The sequence below is a fragment of the Dasypus novemcinctus genome, chromosome 7 (assembly GCF_030445035.2).
Source record: "Dasypus novemcinctus isolate mDasNov1 chromosome 7, mDasNov1.1.hap2, whole genome shotgun sequence".
Classification (NCBI taxonomy): Eukaryota; Metazoa; Chordata; class Mammalia; order Cingulata; family Dasypodidae; genus Dasypus; species Dasypus novemcinctus.
In genome coordinates, this window is record NC_080679.1 from 14,737,960 (window position 1) to 14,763,951 (window position 25,992).

Here is a 25,992-nt window from a genome sequence, read left to right on the forward strand (position 1 = left end):
GTTGGAAGGATGGGGTGAAGGAAATGTTGGGGAGAGAGGAATTGTGTAATGGAAGTTGGTAGATAACATTTTAAACAGATAAATAAAAGATACTATAATAGTTCAAATGCTTGGTTTAGAAATATGGAGTTAAAAGGCAGAAAATAGAACTAAAATCTTAAGCTATTATCTGTGGGGATTACCCTCTGGCTTGGGGAAATGAGGGGCAGAGTTTTAAGGTTTTACAATGGAAGTCTTATAGCATATTGGCATTTCTATAGCATATAACATTTGCATGTATTAGTTTAATTTTGTTTTCAAATATTTTCAAAAACAAGAAAGAAAAAAAAGACATCTGGAGGGATCCACCCCAATCTGGTGGGAGTATTGCCACATAGGGAGAGAGGTGAGCAGGAGGAGATACTTTGACTCTTTGATAAATGTATGCTATAATTTTGAATTTTCCTCATAGTGAGCATGTATCATTTTTATAGTAAAATTCCTATAAGCTGAATTTAACATTTTTAAAGTGTACAATCCAATGACATTTAGTACTTTCCAATCTTTGTGTGAGCATTACCACTATCTAGTTTCAGAACATTTTCATCATCCCAAAAGGAAACTCTGTACCCAATAAGCAGTCCTCGGCAACCACTAATCTGCTTTCTGTCTATGATTTTGCTTCGTCTCGATAGCATTTATCACTTTACAATAAAAATATATAATTGTGGGGAAATGAGTTCTGTTATAAAAGTAGCATCTTCACATGAGAATAAATTTGGAAAGTTGTCAAATAGAAGAAAGTCTAGAGTATTTTGGTCCTTTGTACACATTCTATATAACTGTAATTATATTCTATATGTGATTTTTCATCTAATACTTTATATTTAAAAGGTAAATATAAACCTTATTATTAATCTTTATAATTATAATTTAATTCACTGCATACTTTTTAGTTAAATTGATGTATTTCATTATAGTTTTCATCAATCAATTTGCTTATGGCTAAACATTTTTATGGTTTAAGCATTTTGGCTATTATGAAAAATAATGTGCTAGATAGCCAGGCATGTGGCTTAGACTGATCTCATTTCCTAAGAACAGATTCCCAGAATTGAAATTAACAAGTCAAAAAGTATGAACATTTTTAAGATTCTTTATATATTTTGCCAAATTTCAAATTTGACAGTATTATCCAATTCACAGTTCTATCAGCAATGTATAGGAAAGCCAATTTTACTTGACTTTTGGCAGCTATGAGGCATTATTTGTTTAACTTTATCCCTATTTTTATAGACAAAATTGGATTTCATTTCTTACATACAAATCTGTTTAGTTAAAAAATATTTCACATAATACAAATATAAACCATGCATACAGTAATGAAAGAATGAGGAATTTATAAGATATCTAATACAAAGTCAATCATGAGCTGTCAAAATAAAGTTATGATGAAAAAGAGAATCCTCAAATATAGCCATAATAGAAGTAATAATACAAAATATCAGTAGTTTTTTCTGTTCTTCTCCCTCATTTTTGAAGGACAGTTTTGCCTGATAAAGAATTTTTTTGGCTGGCAGTGTTTCTCTTTTAGTACCTTAAATATTTCACACGACTGCTTTCTTGCCTCCGTGGATTCTGATGAGAAATGAGCATTTAGCTTTATTGAGGATTTCTTATATATGACAAATTGCTTTTCTCTTGCTACTCTCAGCATTCTCTCTGTCTTTGGCATTTGACATTCTGATTAGTATCTCTCTCAGGAAATCTATTAAGATTTATTGTGTTTGGAATATGTTGTGTTTCTTGGATATTTATATTTATGTCTTTCATAAGATTGGGACATTTTCAGCCATTATTTCCTCAAATATTCTTTCTTCCCCTTTTTCCTTCTCTTCTCCTTCTGGGATACCCATGAATTGTTTGTGCAATTTGTGTTGTCCCTAAAATCCCTGAGATGCTGGCCAATTTTTTTCTATTCTTTTCTCTACCTGTTCTTCTGGCTATATTATTTTGATTATCCTATCTTGTAGTTCCCTAATTCTTCCTTTGCCTGCTCAGATCTGCTGTTCTGTGCCTCTAGTACATTTTAAATCTCTACTATTGGACCTGCTGTTATGTTTCTTTAATACTTCCAAATACTTCTTTATGCTCACACATTGTCTTCTTTTTTTTTTTAAGATTTATTTATTTATTTCTCTCCCCTTCCCCCTCCCCACCCCGGCTGTCTGTTCTCTGTGTCTATTTGCTGCGTCTTCTTTGTCTGCTTCTGTTGTTGTCAGTGGCACCAGGAATCTGTGTCTCATTTTTGCTGCGTCATCTTGTGTCAGCTCTCCGTGTGTGCAGCATCATTCCTGGGCAGGCTGCACTTTCTTTCACGCTGGGTGGTTCTCCTTATGGGGTGCACTCCTTGCGTGTGGGGCTCCCCTATGCGGGGATACCCCTGCGTGGCAGGGCACTCCTTGTGCACATCAGCACTGCACATGGGCCAGCTCCACACGGGTCAAGGAGGCCCGGGATTTGAACTGCAGACTTCCCATGTGGTAGGTGGATGCTCTAACCGCTGGGCCAAGTCCGCCACCCACATTGTCTTCTTTATCCTTTAGCTCTTTCTGCATATTTTCCTTCATCTCCTTGAATTGATTTAAGAGATTTGTTTAAACATCTTTGATTAATTGTTCCAACTTCTGAGTCTTCTCTGAAGTTTTAATGTGTTCCCTTGATTGAGCCACATCCTCTTGTTTCTTAGCATTGCTTGTGATTTTTTGCTGATCTCTGGGGATCTGGTAATCTTGATGGGTTAATTCTGAAGGTATCTTTCTCCCTGTTGTCTAGGGTTTTATCGTTGATTGGTTTTATATTAAGACTTTTATTTGAAACTTGGTCTGACTTATTCTGAACCTTTAGAATAGCCTGTATTTAACTGTTCAGATTTTCTCAGCTCTTCTTCATCTGATTCTTGCTCTGGGTATACATTATAATTTTTAAGATTACACTTTTGTGCAATTGTTTCACCTGCAGGAGATAGTTTCTTTTTCTCTGTTCCTTCTCCAGGATTTTGATCTGTTCTGTTTATAATTGTGCAGACTTTTCTCCCCAGCTCCCATGTTTTGTTTAAATTCTGACCCTCATTCAGTGCCCTGTTTTCCTCACACTTTTCAGTTCTGGAACCCATACTATTTTACAGCAGTTCATTTTAGCTCTTCCCCTTTCATTCTCTCTGTGAGTCATTCCTGCCTCAGTTTTCTTCCCTGTTAGGGTATCTCACAACAGGGAGGCTGATAGGGTCAATCAGAAAGGTAGGTTACTTCTGAAAAGACCATTTTGTCTTTAGGTTGTTGAGATGGCTAAAACTGGGTTGGTCACAACAGTTCTTACCAACCTTTCTATATGGTCTCCTCATCCCTACCAAGGGCCCTTTTGTATGCAGGCTTCCTCAGTGGTTTGTGTTCTACCCTGGATCTATGTGGACTTAGGTCCTTGTGCCTAGATTGCTGCTGTGATTCAACCTATAGTCTCTGTCCATAATGAGAGGGACCCTAGGCCACGCTGCCTCAGTGTGGCTCCTGAGCCACGCATGACTGATGATCAGGAGGTGAAATGGGAACTGACTGTGGTTCAGGATGTACTTCTCCTACCTGAGAATGCTCTGTTTCCTTCATTCAGTATTTCTGGAATTGTTCTCCCATCTCTACCATCCTTTGGAGTTCAAAGCAAGTAGAATTGTCCTTCTATTTGCTAAATCATTGGGAAGGCTTTTTCAAGGGATATTTATAGCACCATGTTGATGATGTCCACTGTTGAGTATTACACTTAATTATTTACAAATTTCTTTGATTAACATCATAAATACAATGCATTGTATAAGTGTGGTTTGCTTTTATAAATCTTTATCAGCCTTGATTAGTGAAGGAAGGGAAAAAACTCTTTCAGTATTGGCTTTGCCTGTTTTAACTAAGGGGAATGATCTGTATATATTTAATTTTCTGTTTAATTAAATAGATACGTATATTTATTTTGCTCTTAAAATTCATACTATAAATTTTGTACCTAATTATTTGACATTTGTAATCTATATTACATCCCCTCCATCCCACAGTACTTCTCTGCTTCTTGCCCTTCAGCGTATGTCCCACAGCTAGCTATATCAATGACCAGTGACATTAGGGTGATGCAAGTCTTTATTTGTGAATGATCCAATCATGCTTTATAATTTTATAACATATGTCTTTTTTATTTAATCTGAACTCAGAGATGAATTTGGGTGGGCTAAAATGAGCCCCAAGAAATTTTCATTTCTAAGCATTTTATATCTTATTATAAAATTTATAAGATTTTACATTATTTTCCTTTTTCCATTTTTTATCACATGGGATAATGGCCTTTGAATAGTATTGTTTTTTTAGAGTATCAATGCAATACATTTGGCTGTGGTAAGCACAGTATCCAACTAGTGTGGCTTAAATATCAGGTGTATGTTAATCACAGAGCAAGCTGACTAGAGGCTGATCTGGAAGTCAGCCAGTCCAACGGTGGGTTCCTGGCATCCGTGACTCTTAGTATCATCTGATTCTGCCACTGTCAGTGGTTTGCTCACTTCTTGGCTGCAGGATGGCACGTATCATATTCGCCTAGATAGTGTCCCAAGCAGGGAGAAGGTGACAGGGACAATAAGGGCTTTCTCCTCTTTTTCTTGTGCATCAGGGGAAAAAGATTCCCCAGAACTCTCAAACAGACTTCCTTTTACACCTTTGCCAGAACTGGGTCTCCTGTCCAAACCTAGACCAAAGTGAATAGGATCCCCATTACTGGCTTAGGCTAAATTTGATTTGTCTCCTGATGCTGTGGCTGTTGCCACCAAAACAAAATTGGTGATTTGAAAGCAAGGGAGAATACCAACTGACAGAATATGATTTTTGTGTATTTATTCAACCAGGAACTGACTTTCTGATCTTAAAGCTTCTCACCTAAACAAATGATCAATATTTAGCTTTTTAAAATGTTTGTACACTTTCTCTGTTTTTGAGTGAATCAATGCATGCAGTTTATATGTAAGATGTGCTGTGATCTAGAAGTGAAGATGATAAGTAGAGAAGTTAAGAACTCCAAAATCAGCACTGCTGTCCACTGCTGGTTGCTTCAAAAACATTCCACTTATCTGAACAATCAGGGCCGTGGATTCCTTATGAGGGAAGTAGGAATGGCAATTCTTTTTAATCACCACATTGGATAGAAATAAGAAATGCTTAATATTTTTTAAATGTTATATAGATAGTACTGGGATGAGGAAAAGGAGGGAGGTTTAAATATTCAAAGTCATTGGCAAAGTCAACTTAAAGAAAACACATGCAATGGACCCAATGCTTCAGATGTTCTTTATATGCAATTGGTCAGCCTTACATGAATTTCTTTCTCCTGCCCTCTCCAAATCTGTACCTCATCTGCCACATTTACATTTTGACCACATGGGAAGATGGATTTCTAGGATTTCTACAGAATGATCCCTAGGTGGGTTTTTTTTGCTATTACTCATACATGATCAATAATGAGAATAAGGAAAAAACACAGCAGGAGGTGTTCTTGGCAGCCATTCCTTACAATTGCAGGATGAATGTTCAGCTTGTTTATGATACAAGGCTGTTCAATTTTGGGAAAATGAAACACAAAGGGGATCTCAAAGAAGAGCAATCTCAAAAGGGAGGAATTCAGGCTTTTGAATATTTCTTAAATTAATAACTCTGATCTTGGCCTCTTCAGACTCACAAGTGCCAAATCCTTATCAGCCTCATTTCAGAAACTAGCAAAACCCCAAATATGTTTTAAAATGCATCTAACATGAATTATAGCTGTATTAAGAACACTTTAATAACCCTGACTCTGGCAAGGCATTTCTTTCCCAGATGTTCTAGTAATTACTGACTCTTAATACTACATTTTCTTATGTAAAGTATCCCTCTTCTTCAGCTAGGCATATATAATTAATTCCCAAATTCTTAGACCAAAGTTAAATCAGCCTCCTACCCTTTCATTTCCTTGGAGATTGCCTATTTCCCGACAGGCTGCTCTAATTCAGAAGACAGAGTCACATTGTGATACCATGTCAACTTTGTACCTCCAAGGCCTCTTCTCCAAATTCTGCTTCTCAAATTTTGGTGAATATCACCTGGAGAGCTTGTTAGACACAGTTTCCTGGGCCTTCTCTCCAGAGATTCTGTTTCAGTAGAATTGAAGCAGGGCCTGAGACTCTGAATTTCTACTCTTTTCCCAGGTAATACTGATACTATGAACTATGGCCATGGAGGACATAGAAATGACTTTCTGTTTTGGACTTGAAGTTAATATTAAACTATTGGAAACATTATCTTCACCAAAGGGAAATTCTGACATGAAGGGAACGCCCTTCTCTGCAGGTATCTCATTAAAGGCCAACGTAGGAACTCCTTACTTTTGTTCAGAATGCTTACAAAGGGACATTTTGCCTGAGGGTCCTATGTCAGGGGCATGCTTGCTCTCAACAATATTGCCATGAACAATTTTTCTTAGAGTGTAACAGTGCCATTTTTATTATTTCTCAGTATACACTGTGCCATAAGGCCAGAGTGCAATTTAGCAAAAGTGGTTCTCTAAAGGGCAGAACTAGAGAATTTCCGAGATTCTTCTTCTTCTTCTATCTGTTCCCTTCTTCTTTGTGTAGGGTCTATTTTAGCAACAAAGGTGAAACTGTGGGCTAGCTCTCAGTCTTTTCTTGACATTTATAAATTGGGCTGCCTTCTGTGAGGTCAGGTGGCTTGCTCTTAGGTTTGTATTCTTGTCTGGCTTCTCAACTTTCATTAAGGAGCTGTCAACCCAACTCTCAAAACTGTTCTTGTCCAAGTGCCTCCCAATGCCCAGTTAAAGGGCAATTTTTTTTGTGGAGAAGCTTCTGATAAATATACCTTTTGTTTTTTTTCTCTAGGTTCTTGAAAATCTATCTCTAATTCATGAACACCAGCAAAGAGCTGTTATTAGATCAAGATGCCAGTAAAATAAATATTTTAACCTGACAATGCTTGTCATTTCCTAGATATCATCTTGTCTGACCTGGGAAATATCACTAAGAGCAGAAAAGGTCCATTTATCCCACCAGTTGCATCAACATCAACAAGAACTAAGTTCTGAATTATATCATCGGAACTCTGCAATCTAACATACTCTCAGGATTCTCGCCTTTAGAGTGAATCTGTTATTTATTGAGACTGAGTCTGAGACTTTCATTTCTAAGTCCATCAAGTGAACCACTGTTAAGGCAGATAAACTTATGGCACTGAGTTAGGAATTTAACCAATAACAGTGTATCATGAACTCATAACAAAACCCAGAGCTCCACATGGCCCTGCCTTGTTAGGAAATCAGAGTCATAATTTAAAATCTATAACTGTCGAAATTCAAAGCTTTTAAAAGTCTTTTGGAAAAACATGCAAATAGGCAGTTCATTCTTAGTGTATAGCAAACTTTTCCACAATCTTTTCTGTCTCAGCTTTCCCAAAGTCTTGAAGGAAACAACAATGGCGACAAAAACCTCTCTCCATTGTCATCTTCTCTCTACTTCCCCAAACCTGCACCAGCCCAGCCAGGAGGCTCTTGCCCCTCTTTATCCAGTACAGAGCTCTCTTTCAAAACTCCTCTCCATTCTCCTTCTCAACAAAGGGCTGGTGGCTACAGGATGCTTCCAATATCTGACCTTTCCCACTGTGCACAGTGCTTAGGAATTGTTCTCCAGTTCTAACTGCTTTTTGGAAAAGAAAACCACTCTGGAATTCTGAGAATAAAATTTTCCCCAGGAAACACTTTGCATACCTACCCTGTGGGACTGGCTTCAGGGGCTTGCAACTGTGCAACTGCACAGGACCCTCTTGTGGAGATGGGCCTGGCTCTTGGTTTAAGGCTCTGCTGTCACCAATTTGAGATGTTTAATCATTATTGAAGAAGAACATTCACAGTTTTATTTTTCACTGTGCCTGGGAAATTATGCAGCTGGCCATGCAGCCTGATAGCTCTTGACCCTGATGAATTTGAGAAGTGAGTTAGCAACCAAGGATATGAGGGAGGAAAAGAAGGTTGTCTAAGAACAGCACCAGGTCTGGCTCAAGGGAAAGGAGGCAAGGAATGAGGGAAGGAGAGGGAGAGAAGAGAAGGAAGGGGTTTTCAGGGTCTCTTTATAACCCCTTCCCTACAGGTCACCCGTGCTTGCTGTATAGGGCTTCGGTGCTAGATGACTGACATTCTGCATTTGAGGCTAACCATTTAGAGTTTTATCAAGAAATATTAAGGTGTGATAGTGACTTGCAAGACTTTGAAGAGCTGATGAAAGAATCCTGGAAATGCTGGTTTGAATTCATACTGAAGAGGCCACAGAAATATAGCCTTCTTCAGTACTCACCCTGTTAGTTAACATTTCAAAGCACTAAGCATCATAATAAATTCTCTGTAAGGTTCTTCTGCTAGGAAAAAAGCAAGCATTTTCTGCAAACAAAAATCTATTTATAATTTATTTATTAGTGAGTTGAAATTTTTGCTCCTGATACTTTTCAAAATAGAGAGAGATTTTTCTTTTCAGTTTTATCTTTGATTTTATAGAACTGATTGGGGACAATGTACAGAACTGCAGGACTCAGGCTGGTGGAGTCATTAATTCTAAATCACTGCGTTTGATTGAAGTCGAAGGAGAATTTGTTACCTGAAGATTGTTCCAACTAGACTGATGTTCATCGGAACAGGCACTTGTTTATTCCTATTTATATCCTCACTGCAACACAAGGCTCAGTATATACACAAAATACCATTCAATACTCATTTATTGAAAGCATGGCAATTGAAAATTATACTTTGGGATTTTGAGAACATAATTTAAAATAATTTTTAAAATAGTTTGTTTTACTCTAGCATGTTCTATTTACTGATATGTACCAGGCACTTTACATAAATTTTCTATGCTAAACCTTATACCAAATTTATAAATTATTATTTACTCCATTTCATTGATGGAGAAACTGAGGCCCAGGGATTTCGAGTCTTTGTCAGATATATCCAGATATAAAAAATTCATAATAGATAGTTTTATAAGTATATATCATAGGTATAAATTTGTTGTTTAAATCTGAATCTGACTGTGCACTAATAAACCATTTTACACTCAACTGTATTAAATTAAAAGCCGAGAACACAGAAATAAAATGACAACATTCAAAGAAAAACTCCTTATTTCTCCACCATCAAGAGAAGTACAAATGGAAATGGAGGAAATAAAGAGGACAGATTCCTAGAAAGTATTCAATGAGTTCAAAGTCAACTTGAATCCATGAGAACACTATTGTGGCCTCAATATTCCAGGAATGTAGGGAATTAAATAAGTAGGGGGCAGAAAAGGAAATTAATCACAGTTTAAGATGTTTAGTCACTCCAGTTTGAAATTGCTACAGACTTCCATTTTAAATATTAATTCAGAGATGCAGATTAAAACAAAAGTGAATGTTTCCTGCAGAATAATTTCAAGTAATTTATGTATATTTTCTGTCCTCGAGAGGTGGAGCCTAGCTCCCCATTCCAGAGTGTAGTATGGAGAAGGGTGAAAGGAGTAACTTTCCAGTGGAGTACCTGACCCACACTATGTCAGCCAAGTAATCAAGGTCAACATCAACGATGGTAAATCATGTTGATAGTGTGGACCCTTGATAAGATGTGATGAAATGGGTGCTTTACCACCTTAGAAAAACATAATTACATAATTACAGTCTAACCATGACAAAAATATCAGCCAAATTCAAATTGAGGGATATTCTACAAAACACCTGGCCAGTACTCCTCACACCTGTCAAAACAAAAGTGTCAGGAAAACAAAACAACAACAACAACAAAAAAAAACAAAAAAAACAAGAGAAGTCTGAAGAATTCTCTCAGCCCAGAATTGTCTAAGGAGACTTGATGTCTGAATGGAAAGTGGGATCCTGGATGGGATCCTGGAACAGAAAGAGGACATGAGGCAAAAACTAAAGAAATCCGAATAAAGTATGGAAACTACTTAATAGTAATGTACCCATTTTGGTTCATATGTTCCATGCTAATGTAAGATGCTAATAAGAGGGGGAACTGTGTGTGGGGTGTATGGGACCTCTCTGAAATCTCACCAGTTTTTCTGTAAATCTAAAATTATTCTAAAATTTTAAAAAGATTTTTAAAAAGCAGGAGTGAATCTTACTATCTACGTAGTCATATTAAATTACTGGAAAGTTCCTCCATTGAGTTGTTTTTGATAAGATAGAGAAAGGAATGCTTGGCAAATCATAGCCAATTTAATGATGATTATCTTCTATAAAACAGGGGAAAAAACATCCAGCCCTGTAATGAACCTGATTACCTCACATTGGAGACAGAGAGAAAGAGCCAGTTGGAACTAGCAGATGGTGTGTGATGACCAGACGGCCACCTCATGTCCCAGGAGCACCTGGGAGTGAGGTACTCTCCCACCTAAAAATGCCTGTTCTTTTCAGAAACAGGGACTGAAAGAGCCAATGGAGTTCAATTCAGTGTGTTCCAAATGAGTTAACTGGTGACAGATATCAGTGAGTATTTTCTATCACATTAATTTTAATATATTCAACATGTCTGTTCTTAAAGACTCGAAATGACCTCCCAATGTTCCTAATTAGTGCTCTTGGTAAAACTTCCTTATCACTTCTCAGAAGTGGCTTATGTTATGTTTCTAATTTTAGCAAAAAATTATAATTTATAATTTTTGCATATATAACTGAGGGATTGAATGAGCAGATTAATATATATGGGTATCATCACAGTTGAATTAGTACATTAAGGAAATACAGTATTAGAAAAGGTTTCACGTAACTTTCTTGAAGGTGTGTGAACCACAGATTTTCTGTGACAGAGGTATAGGTATGTATTTTACTTCCAGAACATGATCGGAAGATGTATGATAGATAAAATTAGAGGCAAAATGTCCACGTGTTTAATATCAAAATATAAAATTGACAGTAGTTATAAACCTATATTCTCAATTCTGAAAACTAATCTTAAAGAAGCACATTTTTTTCCCAATATTTAAACAGAAGAATTTCTCAGTGATATCTTAACTCCCTATATTGCTATGTTTGGATTTCTTTTCAAACCATTGGGAACTGTTTTCCACCATATTTATTTTGGCTAAAAGAACATTCATTTTAAAAACCTGAATATAGTTATGAATATCAGCAAACATGCATGACCTGTTGGTAACTAAACTTAGAAAACTGGCCTGATGTTTTCCATCTTCCATGTGCTTAATAATAATAAAGCACAAAAAAGGAAAAAATTCTCAAAGGTTATACTTCAGGATATTGATGGTGATTACATATGGACTATGAGGTTAAGGATTACTTCAATTTCATTTTTTATATCCTTTTTCCATGTTATCTTAATGGTTTTTATTTTCACCCTGAGTATATATTACTTTTATAATTAGAAAACAATGCTAGTTCCAAAAATCATAAAACATACCACAACTAAATGTGTTTGGTTTAACATTTACTATTCAAATTAGTTGCAGTTATATATAATATGAAATTGTTAATTTAAAAAAGCTATGTTTTCTTATTGACATAGTAATAATTACTACTAATATATGGTACAACCTTATTATCTCTGAATCTTATAAATTCCATGTTAGTGGGAAGATTATCCTTGCCTTGCTTTTAATAAAAAAAGGATTTTCTAAGCAATCTGATAGTATTTCCAAACTTATGAGAGGATGTTAATATACTTAACAAATATTGGCTTGTTGAAACTCTTAATAATTCCCATTTGCATTTGGCTATTTTACATATATTTATTTTGTGTTCTGAAGAATATGTTGAAGCAGTATCCCAAGTCTCATGTTTCTTATCAAATACTTATGATTAAGGAAATGTGACAAAGTTTACTTGTAGTTTTTTATTTTAAGCTTAGGAATGGGTTTATTTTGTCTTCCATTTGAGGAAAGAAGTCTTTACATAGGCAAAAGCCAGAGTCATCCCTTTCTAGGCTTTCAGTGCTCATGGGTGAATCCTGTGGTTAAAGACAAATTTCCATTTCAGCCTCCTAGGTGACTTTAATTGTCTGGTGAAAATCACTGAGGGTGATGCCAAGTGGGATTTGAACCTGTCATTTTCTCTTTTTTTTTAATTAGAGAAGTCGTATGTTTGCAAAATAATCATGCATAACAGCATAATATACAGCAAGATTCCCATACATCATTCCACCATCACCATCTTGCCTTGTTGTGGAACATTTGTTACAAATGATGAAAAACATCATCAGAATATCACTGTTAACTATAGACCATAGCTCACATTTGGTGGATTTTCCACATAAACCATCTTTTTGTTAACACCATGTAATAGTGTTGTATATTTGCTTTAATTGGTGAGAGAACTTCCTCATATTTGTGCTGTTAACCATAGCCCATCATCCACCACCGGGTTCACTGTTTTATACAGTTCACGCCTTGTACAATCCATCCAAAGTATATACTCAGTGGCTTTCAGTTTCATCACAGAGTTGGGCTGTCATCACCTCAATTTTCTAATGTTTTCATTATTCCAAAGGAAAAATCCCATACTGCTTTATAACCCCCTATCGTTGACCTTTAGGATTGATAAAGTACCTCCATTGCCCGTGATGCAAAAATATTACAATATTACTGTTAACTATAGTCTGAAAGTTACATTAGTTGTGTTTTTTCCCACATATCGCCATATTCTTAACACCTTGTGAGAGTGACATATTTGTTCTATTAATAGTTCTTAGAAGAACCTTCTTCTATTTGTACTATTAACCACTATCCTCATCCACCACTGAATTCACTGTTATACAATCCCTAGAATATTCTATATCTTTCTTTCTACTGACATTTACTGCCCTAGAATACCCCTCTCAGCCACAGTCACATTTATGAATCAGCAGTAACAGTTATATGCTTTATAATGTGCTACCACCAGCTCTATGCATGTCCACACATTTACAATCAACCTTATTCAAAATTCTACATACATTCAACATCAACTCCCCCTTCTTAACATTTATTTTATTTCCTAGTGACCTATACTCTAGAAATAATTCCATGATTTCACTTATCATATTTAGTGAGACCATTAAATATTTGTCCTTTTGTATCTGGCTTATTTCACTAAACATAATGTCCTCAAAGATCATCCATGTTGTCATATGCATTCCGATTTCATTTCATGTCTTCTTACAGCTGAATCAACATATGTATTTACCACATTTTGTTTATCTGTTCATCACTTGATGAACACTAGGGTTGCTTCCATCTTTTGGCAATTGTGAACAATTCTACTATAAACATCGGAGTGCAAATGTCAGTTTGCGTCCTGGCTTTCAGCTCTTCTGAATATATTCCTAGTAGTGGGATTGCTGAATCATATGACTATTCTGTATTTAGCTCCCTGAGGAACTGCCAAACTGTCTTCTACAGAGGCTGCACTATCTTACATCCCACCAACAGTGATAAGCTTTCCTGTTTCTCCACATCTTCTCCAGTACTTGTAGATTTCTGTATTTTAAATTATGGCCATTCTAATAGGTATGAAACAATATCTCACTGTAATTTTGATTTGCATTTCTCTAGTAATTAGTGCTGTTGAACATCTTTTCATGTGTTTTTTTTTCCCATATGTATTTCTTCTTTGGAAAAATGTCTATTCATCTATTTTGTCTATTTTTGATTGGGTCTCTTTTATTGTGGAATTGTAGGATCTTTTTATATACCATGAACATTAAACCCTTACCAGGGAAGCAGATGTGGCTCAAGTGATAAGACCTCCACCTACTATATGGGAGGACCTGGGTCAATCCCTGGGGTGTCCTGGTGAAAAAGGAAAAAAGCATGCCTACATGGTGAGCCAGTGCCCATGTGATGAGCCAAGTGCCTGTGCAACAAGCTGAGTGCCCATGCAAGTGTCAGTGTGGTGAGCCAAGTGCCTGCATGAGTACCTGCGTGGTGAGCCAAGTGCCCACGTGAGTGCCCTTGTGGTGAGCCAGTGCCCACTTAGCAAGCCAAGTGCCCATGCAGCAAGCCGAGTGTCTGTGTGGTGAGCCAATGCCCATGCAAGTGAGTCATGCAGCAAGATGAGGATGCAACAAAAGGGAGGTGAAGGGGAGAGTAGTAAAGGTGAAGCACAGCAGAGACCAGGAACTGAGGTGACAAAATTGACAGGGAACCTCTCTTTACATCAGAGGTCCCCAGGATTGAATCCCAGTGAATCCTAGAAGAGAAAGATGAGAAAAGACAAAAAGAGGAAGAGATGCAGAAGATCACACAAAGAATGGGCACAGAGAGCAAAAACAGCAGGGTGGGGGAGGGGGAGGGGAAAAACGTTGTCATTGGTATTAACTTACTGAAGTTAAGATAGATACCATTAAATAAATAACTTATTAACAAAAGCAAAAAACAAAAAACCCTTATCACACATGTGGTTTCCAATATTGGGTAGGCTGCCATTTCACCTTCTTGACAAAGTCCTTTGAAGCACAAAATGTTTAATTTAGAAGAGGTCTCCCTTATCTATTTTTTCCTTCATTGCCCATGTTTTGAAAGTAAGGTTTAAGAAACCACCACTTACCACAAGATTTTGAAGATGTTTCTCTACATTTTCTTCTAGGAGTTTTATGGCTCTAGCTTTTATATTTATGTCCTTGATCCATTTTGTGTTAATTTTTGTAGAAGGTGTGAGATAGGGGTCCTCTTTCTCTCTTTTGGTTATGGATGTCCATCACTCCCAGCACCATTTATTGAATAGATTGTTCTGGCACAGCTGGGTGGGTTTGTCAGCCTTGTTTAAAATCACTTGACCATAGATATGTGGGCCTATTTCTGAACCCTCAATTCAATTTGATTGATCAATATGTCTACCTTTATTATTCAGGTCATCTTTGATTTCTTTTAGCCATGTTTTGTAGTTTTCTGAGAATAGGATCTTTATGTTCTTGGTTAAGTTTATTCCTAAATATTTGATTCTTTTATTTGCAATTTTAAATGGAATTTTTTCCTAATTCCTCTGTTTACTAATTGCTATTGTATAGAGATACTACTGATTTTTGCATATTAATCTTGTATCCTGCCACTGTACTGAACTCATTTATTAATTCTAGTAGCTTTTTCAGGACTTTTTAGGTACAAGATCATATAATCTGTGAATAGCAAAAGTTTTACTTCTTCCTTTCCAATTTGAATGCCTTTTATTTATTTTTCTTGCTTACTTGCTCCAGCTAAAACTTCTAGCATAATATTGAACAACAGTCATGACAACGGGCATCCTTGTCTTGTTTCCAATCTTAGCAGAAAAGCTTTCAGTCTTTCACCATTGAGTAAAATGTTAGCTGTGGGTTTTTCATATATGCCCTTTATTATGTTGAGAAAGTTTCCTTCTATTCCAATCTTTCAGAGTGTTTTTTATCAAGAAAGGATTCTATATTTTGTCAAATGACTTTTCTGCATCAATTATGATGATTATGTGTTTTTTTCTTCTTTGATTTATTAGAGTACTGTATTACATTGATTTTTTTTCTTGTGTTGAAGTTCCCTTGCATGCCTGGGATAAAACCTACTAGATCATGATGTATACTTCTTTTAATGTGCTTTTGGATTATATTAGCATGTCTTTTGTTGAGAATTTTTGCATCATATTTATTAAGGAAATGGGTTTCTTATATTATTTTTCATGGCATCTTTATATAGCTTTGGTATTACGGTAATGTTGGCTTCACAGAATGAGTGTGGTAGCATTCTCTCCTGCTCAATGTTTTGGAAGAGTTTGAGCAAGATTGGTATTAAACTGTCTTTGGACGGTTGGTCGAATTCTCCTGTGAAGTCATTTTGTCTTGGGCTTTTCAATTTTGGGGATTTTTGATGACTGTGTCAATCTCTGTAATTGTGCTTGGTTTGTTGAGGTCTTCTATTTCTCCTAGGGTCTGTGTAGGTTGTTTGTGTATTTCTAGTAATATGTCCATTTGATCTACATTGTATAGTTTCTTGGCATACAGTTGTTTATGGTATCCTCTTAAGATCTCTTTTATTTCTGTGGGGTCAGTAGTAATGTCCCCACTCTCTATTCTGATTTTATTAATTTGCATCTCCTCTCTTTTTTTCTTTGTCATTCTAGCTGAGGGTTTGTCAATTTTGTTGACTTTCTCAAAGAAACAAAATTTGGTTTTGTTGATTCTCTCTTTCTCCTTTTTTTTCCACTTTCATTTATTTCTGCTTTAATCTTTGTTATTTCTTTACTTATGCTTGTTTTGGGATTAATTTGTGTTCTTTTTTGAGTTCCTCTAGGTATGTAGTTAGCACTTTATGTAAACATTTAGCGCTATAAATTTTACTTTCAACACTGTCCTTGCTACATCCCAAAAGTTTTGATATTTTGTGTTCTCATTTTCATTTGTCTTGATATACTTACTGATTTATCTTGCATTTTCTTCTTTGACCAACTCTTATTTAAAAGTGTGTTGTTTAATCTCCATACATTTTTGCATTTTCTAGTCTCCACCTGTTATTGATTTCCATCTTCATTCCACTATGATCAGAAAAATTCTTTGTATAACTTCAATCTTTTTATATATATTGAGACCTGTTCTGTGATCCAGGATGTGATTGATCCTGGAGGATGATTCATGAGCAATTAAGAAGAATGTGTATCAAGCTGCTTTAGGGTCCATTGTTCTATATATGTTTATTAGGGGTAGTTTATTTAGCAAATTGATCTTCTATCTATTGATGTCAGTGTTGTATTGAAGTCTCCAACTATTATTGTAGAGACATCTCTTTCTCCCTTCAGTGTTGCCAGTGTCTATCTCATGATTTTGGGGTAGCCTGATGTGGCAGTTTGATATTATTTATGAATCCCCAAAGAAAGAGAAAACTTAAATCTGTAAACTGGTCTGTTTCTCTGGGTATTATACTCTTTGATTGTATTAAATTCAAAGATTTTAAGTTACTTGATAAAAGATTAGGGCTTTGATTTGACCACATCAGTAGAACATGACTCAGGGTTGAGTCTCCACTCCCTTGGTGAGCTGATATAAATGGACACTCACACAGAAGAAGACATGGGAAGAGAAAGGGCTCCATAGTCATAGAAGAGGAGAGATATTTGATTCTGTAGCCCCGCGGAGAGATAAACCATTTGCCTGGGAGTTTGGAGCTATTAAGGTCTGGAAAGAAATGAGCCCTATGCTAGACTGATATAGGAAGCCCTAAGGGACAAACCTTATGCCAACCTACAGCTGAGATTGGAAGAAGTTGGGCCTATGGAGCCTTAGGAGGACAAAAACCCAAGAGACCATGCAAAGATTGCCTGCCATCTTGCTTGTACATGTGGCAACTGACTTTGCTGAGAGTGCAGGCTTGAGTTGGACTCATTAGAGCCTATAAGTTGTACAACTATAAGTTGTAAGTTTTCACCCCAACAAATACCCTTTATAAAGGCCATTTCTGGTACTTTGCATCAGCACTCTTTGGCCGCCTAATACAGTATCCTTGCATCTAAAATGAGTCTCTTATAGACAGCTTACAGATGGTTTATATTTTTTTATCCATTCTACCAGTCTGTGTCTTTTGATTGGGGACCTTATTCCATTAACATTCAATATTATTTCTGTAAAGGCTGTACTTTACCTATTTTATCCTTTAGTTTTTACATGTCATATCTTATTTTCACTACTCCTTTTACACTTTTAGTTACTTTTACTGATAATCTTCATTTTCAGACTCCTTTTCAAGACCCTCTCTCCTGTCTTTTCCTTTCAGGCTGCAGCACTCCTTTTAATATTTCTTGTAAGGTGAGTCTCTTGGTGATGAACTCTATTATAGTTTTTCTTATCTGTGAATACTTTAAACTCACCCTCATTTTGAAGGACAGTTTCGTTGGATATAGAAATCTTGGCTGGCAGTTTTTCTGTTTCAGTATCTTAAATGTGTCATACCACTGCCTTCTTGCCTCTGAGGTTTCTGATGTGAAATCAGCACTTAATCTTATCAAGGATCCCTTGTATATGATGAATCACTTTTCTCTTGATGCTTTCAGAGTTCTCTCTTTATCTTTGGCATTTGACATTAAGAATAGCATGTACTGAAGTAGGTCTGTTCAGATTTATTCGGACTGGAATATGTTGCACTTCCTGGACTCACAGATCTATGTGAGTCTTCAAAAAAGTTGGGAAATTTTCTACCATCATTTCCTCAAATTTTCCTTCTAGCCCTTTCCCCTTGTCTTCTCTTTCTAAGACACACAGGATATTTAAATATCTCATACTGTTATTCATTTCCTAAACCCTGTTAATTTTTTTTTTTTCAAATCTGCTGTCATATGCCTCCAGTATATTTTTAATTTCATTTATAGTGCTTTTCATTCCCATAAAGTCTGCTATTTTTCTTTGCATGCTTTCAAATTCTTATCTGGGCTCACCCAGTGTTTTCTTAGTATCCTTAATCTCTTTAGACATCTAATTGAATTTATTGTGGAGATTTATTTGAACATCTGTGATTAGTTGCCTCAAATCTTGTATGTCATCTGGAGATTTAATCTGTTCCTTTGACTGAGCCAAAGTTTCCTGTTTCTTAGTATGGCTTGTCATTTTTATTGGTGTTGCAGCATCTGATTTTCTTTAAGTATTTATTTTGGCCTCACTATCTTTCTTCAGCCCAGAGCTTTCTTGTTTATTGGCTTCATACTAAAGTTCCTCTTTGACATTTGGTTCAACTCATTTTGGAATTTGAGTACTTTGTGTTTAACCAATCAAGTTTTTTCAGCTTTTATTCATCTAATTCTTGCCCTTTCTTCCCTGCCAGGATAAGGTTGGAGCTGAGGGTGCAGGTGGTAATCTAAGCCACACAGATTGAAACTTTCTGCAGCTACCTGGAGGGAATTTTGGAACTTTGCTTACCTTCCTCCTCTACCAGAGGCAAGGTTGGAGCCAAGTGTGCATGTGGTACTCTAAGTCAAGCAAGGTGAAACTGCCTGCATTGCCCCAGGAACTGGTGAAGCTCTGCTCATGTTTCTGCCCTAATGGGGGTGGGAATGGAACCAAAAGTGTGGGCAGTGCTCTGAGCTGTGTAAGCTGAAATTGTTTTTAGTTGCTTAGAGAGACTGATGAAGCTCTGCCCACCACCACCTCCTGCCAAGGGTGAGGTTGGAGCCCAGGCTGAGGTTGTAATTTGACCTGGGTAGAAAGAAGCCAGTTCCTTCTATCTGGGAAGTCATTGTTATTTTAATCAGCCCCTCTTCCACTTCTTCTGGGAGCAGAGTAAAAATGGAGTATTCTACATCTAGATCTTCATTGCAGATAGCCAATCTGTTCCTTCCATTCTTCCAAAGGTGGTGTGTAGTATTCCTCTGGTCTCCTGAGCCCCCAAACAGTTGATTTAGATAGACCCTGACTGATTACTAACTGTCCTGTAGGGTGAACTAATTCTTAGAACTCCCCACTCTGCCTCCAACTTCTTCCTTCCTACTTGCTGAATTTTTATGTGTGGTAATGGGAGACTAACTTTACATATAAGCCAGAGGATGGATGTTAAATTGCAAGAAAATCCAACTGCCTTCAGTGTTGTTATCCATCTCTGCCTTATGCCTTGGAGTCCTTTTATAGGTTCTATGGCTTTTCCTCTAGAACGAGAACTGTATTTCCAAATACAAATATATCAGGGGTAGAATCACATTAACCTGTCTGCATTAAAGTAGAACTTACTGATCAATGATTTTTTTAGTATAGTACTTGATTGTTGGTTTCCTGGTTTACTTGGTTCAGGAGTGGGGTAAGGGGAAGATCTCTGAAGTGAATGAGTAAGAAGCACAGCAGGAAAACACAGTGGGAGAAATATAGGGAAAAAAAGAGGGAGGATAGCATAGACAACAAACTTAAGCCTTTGCAGGTATTTTCTTGGGCCTGATTCTGACAGTTAATTAATGTGCTCAAGAATGCAAAGTGACTTTTAAATGAAGATGGTGGAGTAAACAAAGACATTTGCTTTACTTACTCTCCTATTTAAGACCTGCCCCCAAAACAAATAATGGAAAATAGTAGAAAAAGACCATACTGAATGAAATAAGAAAATGGCCATAACCTAAAGTCAGACCATTTTGGAAGCATATCTTCCAAGTAATTTGAAATATACACTAAAACGTGTGAAGAAACTCAGAGCTGCACATACAACCTCAGCTCAAGGGAAGGAAAGAAAATTGCTTTTGCAGTCAGATTGCCCAATTTGCAGGAGATTTGATGGACTTGGGGCTCCACAGTCACTGTCATCCCATGGGAGAATTTGGGGGTATCCTTTTGGAGACCATGAAATTGTAAGGAAGGTGGAGCTGAGGGGCAAACCATGCTGTCAACCCCATTTTGACTTGTCTATAACGCAGCTGCCTAGCATAGGGAGAGTGTGCGAGGTGAGGTAGAGGAGATAGGCAACATGAGCCTCAAAGAATTTGCTGGCTCAAATGTTCACAATTGGGGGAACATGTACTCATAGAGCAAAGGAAGGCAAGTGAAGGAAGATGTACTAAGAGAATCTTATTTGATGAGATTTTGGACAACTAAGCCCAGCAGAGCTTGTGGACTATTCCTGTTTAACCCTCCTTTCCATAACAAAAAATGAATCAGCAAAGGACATATGCACAGATACTGGGAGGAAAAACACAAAGGAAAGGAACATAAGCAAAAGTCAAAAGAAAAGACGAAACGTGAAAAAGAGGATACTCATTTAAAAAATAAGAAAAGTTAAGAAAAATGGTGTTTCAGAGTCTCACAGTGAGCACAGAAAATATTATTTATCAATTGTTATTTTTACAGAAAAGCTCAAAGAAGAAATTCAAAGATTCAAAGAAGACAATACCAGGAGGAAAAAGCAAGCTGGCTGCACACAGAAAAGGAAAGGTAACCTAAAGCAAAAAAATTAGATGAAAAGCAACAAAAAATATAATAAATATGATTAAAACTTTCCCCCTGGTCTTTCAGTGAAAATGGAGAATAGAAAACAAAGACTAAAATTAATAAGGAGAATATGTGGATATGACAAAAAGAATCTGAGATATAAAAGGAGCAATGGAGCAGAACAATGAGACAAAAGAAAAACACAGTACCTAAAGATATAACAGGAGAAAACTTTCCTGAAATAAATTTATGGCACTTCAGATTGAAAATGTTCTGTATCCAGGGAGGAGAGGGGGATATAATTGAAAATGATTGTTCAATGAGGCATATCCTGGTACCCAAGAACAAGGAAAGAATTGCATAGACATGCAGACTAAGTAAATTATGCTCATTTCTTCCTCATTCATAACAGAGGGTCAATTGAAATGTACTAAAGTAGTAAACATATTTCATACTCTTAATGTTGTCATAAACCCTTTCTTATTTAAACTTAGAAGACACTTTCAGGAACAATATTTCTTTTAATGAAGAAAGACGTATCTGAATTTCAGCAATTCCTTCCATTTTACTGGAACTTATTTTGTTCCTGTTAAATTTGTTACATTCAAGTACAATTACATGTAATACTTTGTAAATTGAAAATAGCAGGGATAATATGATCCAAATTTCTAGCCAGTCTTTCTATTCCTAGACAGTGGACTATGGGAAATAGTGATCAAGGGCATAGACTCTGGACACAGGTTTCAAGTCATGCATCCATGGATCCGTGTTCTGTAATTCCTTACAAAAGCTATTTCACCTCTTGTGCTTCAGTTTCATCATTAGGAAAATGTTGACTGAGATAATATTTACATCAGAGAAGTATTCAAAAGATGAAATGTCCTTTCACATAAAGTGCTTAGAATAGCACTAAAAATATTACTTTTCTACTCTTTATCTTTTTTCTTTTAATTTAGCTCATTTGTATTTGGAAAATGTGGCAGTTTGAATCCTAAAAAGAGAAAAATTATGTTTTTTAACGAATTCATTCCTGTTGATGAGACCCTTTTGATTGGATAGTGTCAGTGAGACATGACTCAGGTTGAGTCTCTGCCCTCTTGCTAGGTCTTATATAAATGGAGACAGACACACACACCCACACAAACACACAAAGGGAGCTCTGCCAATTTTGATTCTGCAATGTGTGAGAGGATTTGGGGATTGCTAGAAGCCAAAGCTTAAGCACAAAGTCCCAAGAGGTTGGGTCCATTATGCATCTCAAGGCCGAAGAGGTGGACCTGGCCGAAGAGGCTCCTGGTTGCCCATAGCTGAGCTCTGGGAGACAGTAGTTTCTGGAGGGGAAGGGCAGGGACCTTGGCAGAGATTGGTGGCCAACTTGCTTCACCACTTGGCAGGACCCCAGGATCACTGGTGACTTTGCTGAGAAAGCATCTCTGATGGTGCTTTGATTTAGACATTTCGCAGCCTCAGAAGTATAAGCCTTTATGCTATAACCAAACCATTATAAAAACCAAACCATTTCTGGTACTTTGCATTGGTAGCCCTGTGGCAAACTAAGACTGAAATTGGTACCAGGACAGTGGGTTCATGCTATGTGTAATTACCAAAAATGTAGGAATGACTTTATAAATGGGTATGTGTTATTTTAGGGAGAATTGGAATATGCTTAATAGAAAAGGCCTAGATTGCTTTGAAGAGATCATTGGTAAAAATGTGCATGCTAAAGGTAATTATGATAGGGAAACGGACTTTGGCCCAGTGGTTAGAGCGTCCGTCTACCACATGGGAGCCCCGCGGTTCAAACCCCGGGCCTCCCTGACCCGTGTGGAGCTGGCCATGTGCAGTGCTGATGTGCGCAAGGAGTGCCGTGCCACGCAAGGGTGTCCCCCGCGTGGGGGAGCCCCACGCGCAAGGAGTGCGCCCGTGAGGAAAGCCGCCCAGCGTGAAAGAAAGTGCAGCCTGCTGAGGAATGGCGCCGCCCACACTTCCCGTGCCGCTGATGACAACAGAAGCGGACAAAGAAACAAGACGCAGCAAATAGACACCAAGAACAGACAACCAGGGGAGGGGGGGATATTAAATAAATAAATAAATCTTTAAAAAAAAAAAATCCTTAAAAAAAAAAATAAATAAAGGTAATTATGATAAGACCTTAGACAGAAATGATGAATATGTTATTAGAAACTGGAGGAAAGGTAATCTTTATCTGAAAGTGGCAGAGAACTTGGCAAAATTGACTCCTGCTATTAGAAGGAAGGCAGAATTTGAAAATGACAAGCTTGGACATTTAGTTGAGGATATTTCCTAAGTAAATGTGGAAATTGCAGTTTTTAGCAAATAATGAGAAGGAAGAGTTTTGCTGAGAATTGAATTGCTGAGCATAAAGAAACGAGAAACTGATGGTTTGGGAAATTCCAAGCTTCTGGAAAACAAGTCCCCAGAGAATAGTGCCCCATGTGAAAACTTAACTAAACTTTGAACACTTATAAGTCAGTATTGTAAATGCAGTTATCCAGAAATGACTTGTGGGAAGTCTTACTCTCTGATGGCTTGGACCCCTGTGAACTGCATGCAAAACTGACAAGCTTCTTGTGAAATCTGTACGGACAAAACCACTAACAGCTTAAACTAAAAGGCATAGAAAAGGGAGAAACTGAAGGAGAAATCACATCAAGAGGAAGACTGTGGAAGCTGAGGTCTGGACTTTATACATCTTCTTAGGCCAGGAGAGGAACCCTACCCATTTGTGCAGAAAGGGTGAGTTTGTTCCAGGATTTGAAGAGGGTGGGCCTTCTGCCCATTGTGTGGGGGGAGTTTGGCTGCTCCAGGATGCAGGAATGGTGGAGCACATTCCCTGAAGATTGGAGAGCAAGTTAGGCCACCACTCCGCTATTCTGAGGGGGTTGGGCCTGTATGCTAGAGATTAAGGAGAATATCATCACCACCCCACTGTACTAAAGGGGCTGAGACTGCCCCCCAGTGATTGGGGCGTGTGTGAAAATCACTCCAGTGTTCTTGGAGGGTGAGGTCTAGACCTTGGCTGCCACCCAGATGCTTCAAGAGGGTGGAACTGAGAAGATGGCCCCCATTAGTTGTCAAGGAGAAGAAACCAGCATTCTCTAGATGACACTCAGACTTTGAAATCTAATGGAATATGCTCTGCAGGTTTTCAGAACTGTTTGGGACCAATGATATCTATTGTCCTTCCAGTTTCTCCTTATGGTAATGAAAATGTTTATCCTGTAACTTCCCTCCTTCGTATATTGGAAGCAAATAACTCATTTTTTTAAAAGTTTCACAAGTCTACCTCCAGAGGGATATGTTGCCGCAAGACAAACTGCATGTCTATAGCTGGTTTTTATGAGATTTTGGACTTCGCAATGTTATTGGAATGATTTATGGCTTTTTGAAATATGTGATGTAATGTATGTATTTTGCATATGGAGAGAACATGTCCTTTTGGGATTTAGAGGGTGAATTGTGACAGTTTGAATTTGTTGAATCACAAAAAGAAAAATGATTATGTTTTTAAACTATCCATTCCTGTAGGTGTGAGACCCTTTTGACTGGACTATATCAGTGAGGCATGACTCAGGTTGAGTTTCCACTCTCTTGCTGGGTCTCATATATTATAAAGGGAGGCAAAAAGAGAAAGACATGAAAAGGGAGTTCTGCCATTTGGGGGGGGGAGGTATTATATTTTTTAATATACTTTTTAATTTTTTAAAAAAGATACTTAGATTACATAAATAATGCATTAAAAATGTAGAGGATTCCCATAGGTCCCATTCCCTACCCCTCCCACACTTTCCCATATTAACAACATTCTTCTTTAGTGTGGTATATTTCTTAAAATTGATGAACATATATTGGAGCTTTGCCACTAAGCATGGATTATAGTTTACATTATAGTTTAAGTGCTCTTCCACACAACTTTGTATGTTATGATGAGATATATAATGGCCTGTATCTGTCACGGCAAGGTCATTCAGGACAATTTCAATGTCCCGAAAATGCCCTCATATTACACCTATTTTCCCTCTCTCTGCCCTCAGAATTTCTGGTGGCCACTGCCTCCACATCAATGATAATTTTTCCATTGCTGAAATAACATTAAGTCTATTATAGAATAACATTAAGTCTACTCTAGTCCATCATTCATCCCCCAATTCCGAGGATTCTGGGATGGTGATGCCCACTTCACCTCTAATTGAAAGGAGGCTTAAATCCCTTGGGGCAGATGGATGGGACTATCTTGCCAGCAGTTATAGACTCTCTCTGTTGCTTGGGATGGTTGTTGTCCATCAACCATGTGAGAGAGGACTCGAGGATTTCTAGGAGCCAAGGCTTCAGCACAAAGCCCCAAAGAGCCTGGACCCAGGGAGCAGCTCAAGGCTGAAGAAATGAGCCATATGCCTGGTTATCCACAACTGTACTCTGGTAGATGGTAATATCTGGAGGTGAAGGCAGGGACCTTGGCAGAGATCGGCAGCCATCTTGCTTCACCACATGGCAGGACCCGAGGATCACCAGTAGCTGTCTTCGGTGAGAAAGTGTCTCTGGCCTAAGAGAGAAAATAATATATTAGTCATTAATTTTTTTTTCAGTAGGCAAGGGAGTAAAGAGTTTATTAAGAAATAAGAAAATGAGAAAATTACACAGTCTGAGGCATGGACCTCAAATGTACTGCAAGGTGAGTAGCACATGATTCTTTTTTTTTTTTTTTTTGTATCAATAGATAGGCAAAGTTAGGATGCATCCAAATTTCCTGGCAGTCTTCTGCTCTATCATATTTGCTATAATGAACTTTCAAGAAAATCTATAAGATTTATCGACACATAGCAACTCAGCCTGACATAAAGATTTAAACCTATTGGTTTCATAAATATTTGCTTTATCTATCTGTGTGGTTGGGAATTTAATGGAATATCTGTGCTTGAGTTCAGATTTATTTAGAACTATCTCTATTACCAAGTACTGTGGTTATTTTCCTTGGGTCTGGATCCATGTCTGCTCCCTCTTTGTTACCAGGCACACTCTCCTGGTGATTTCTCTCAGTGG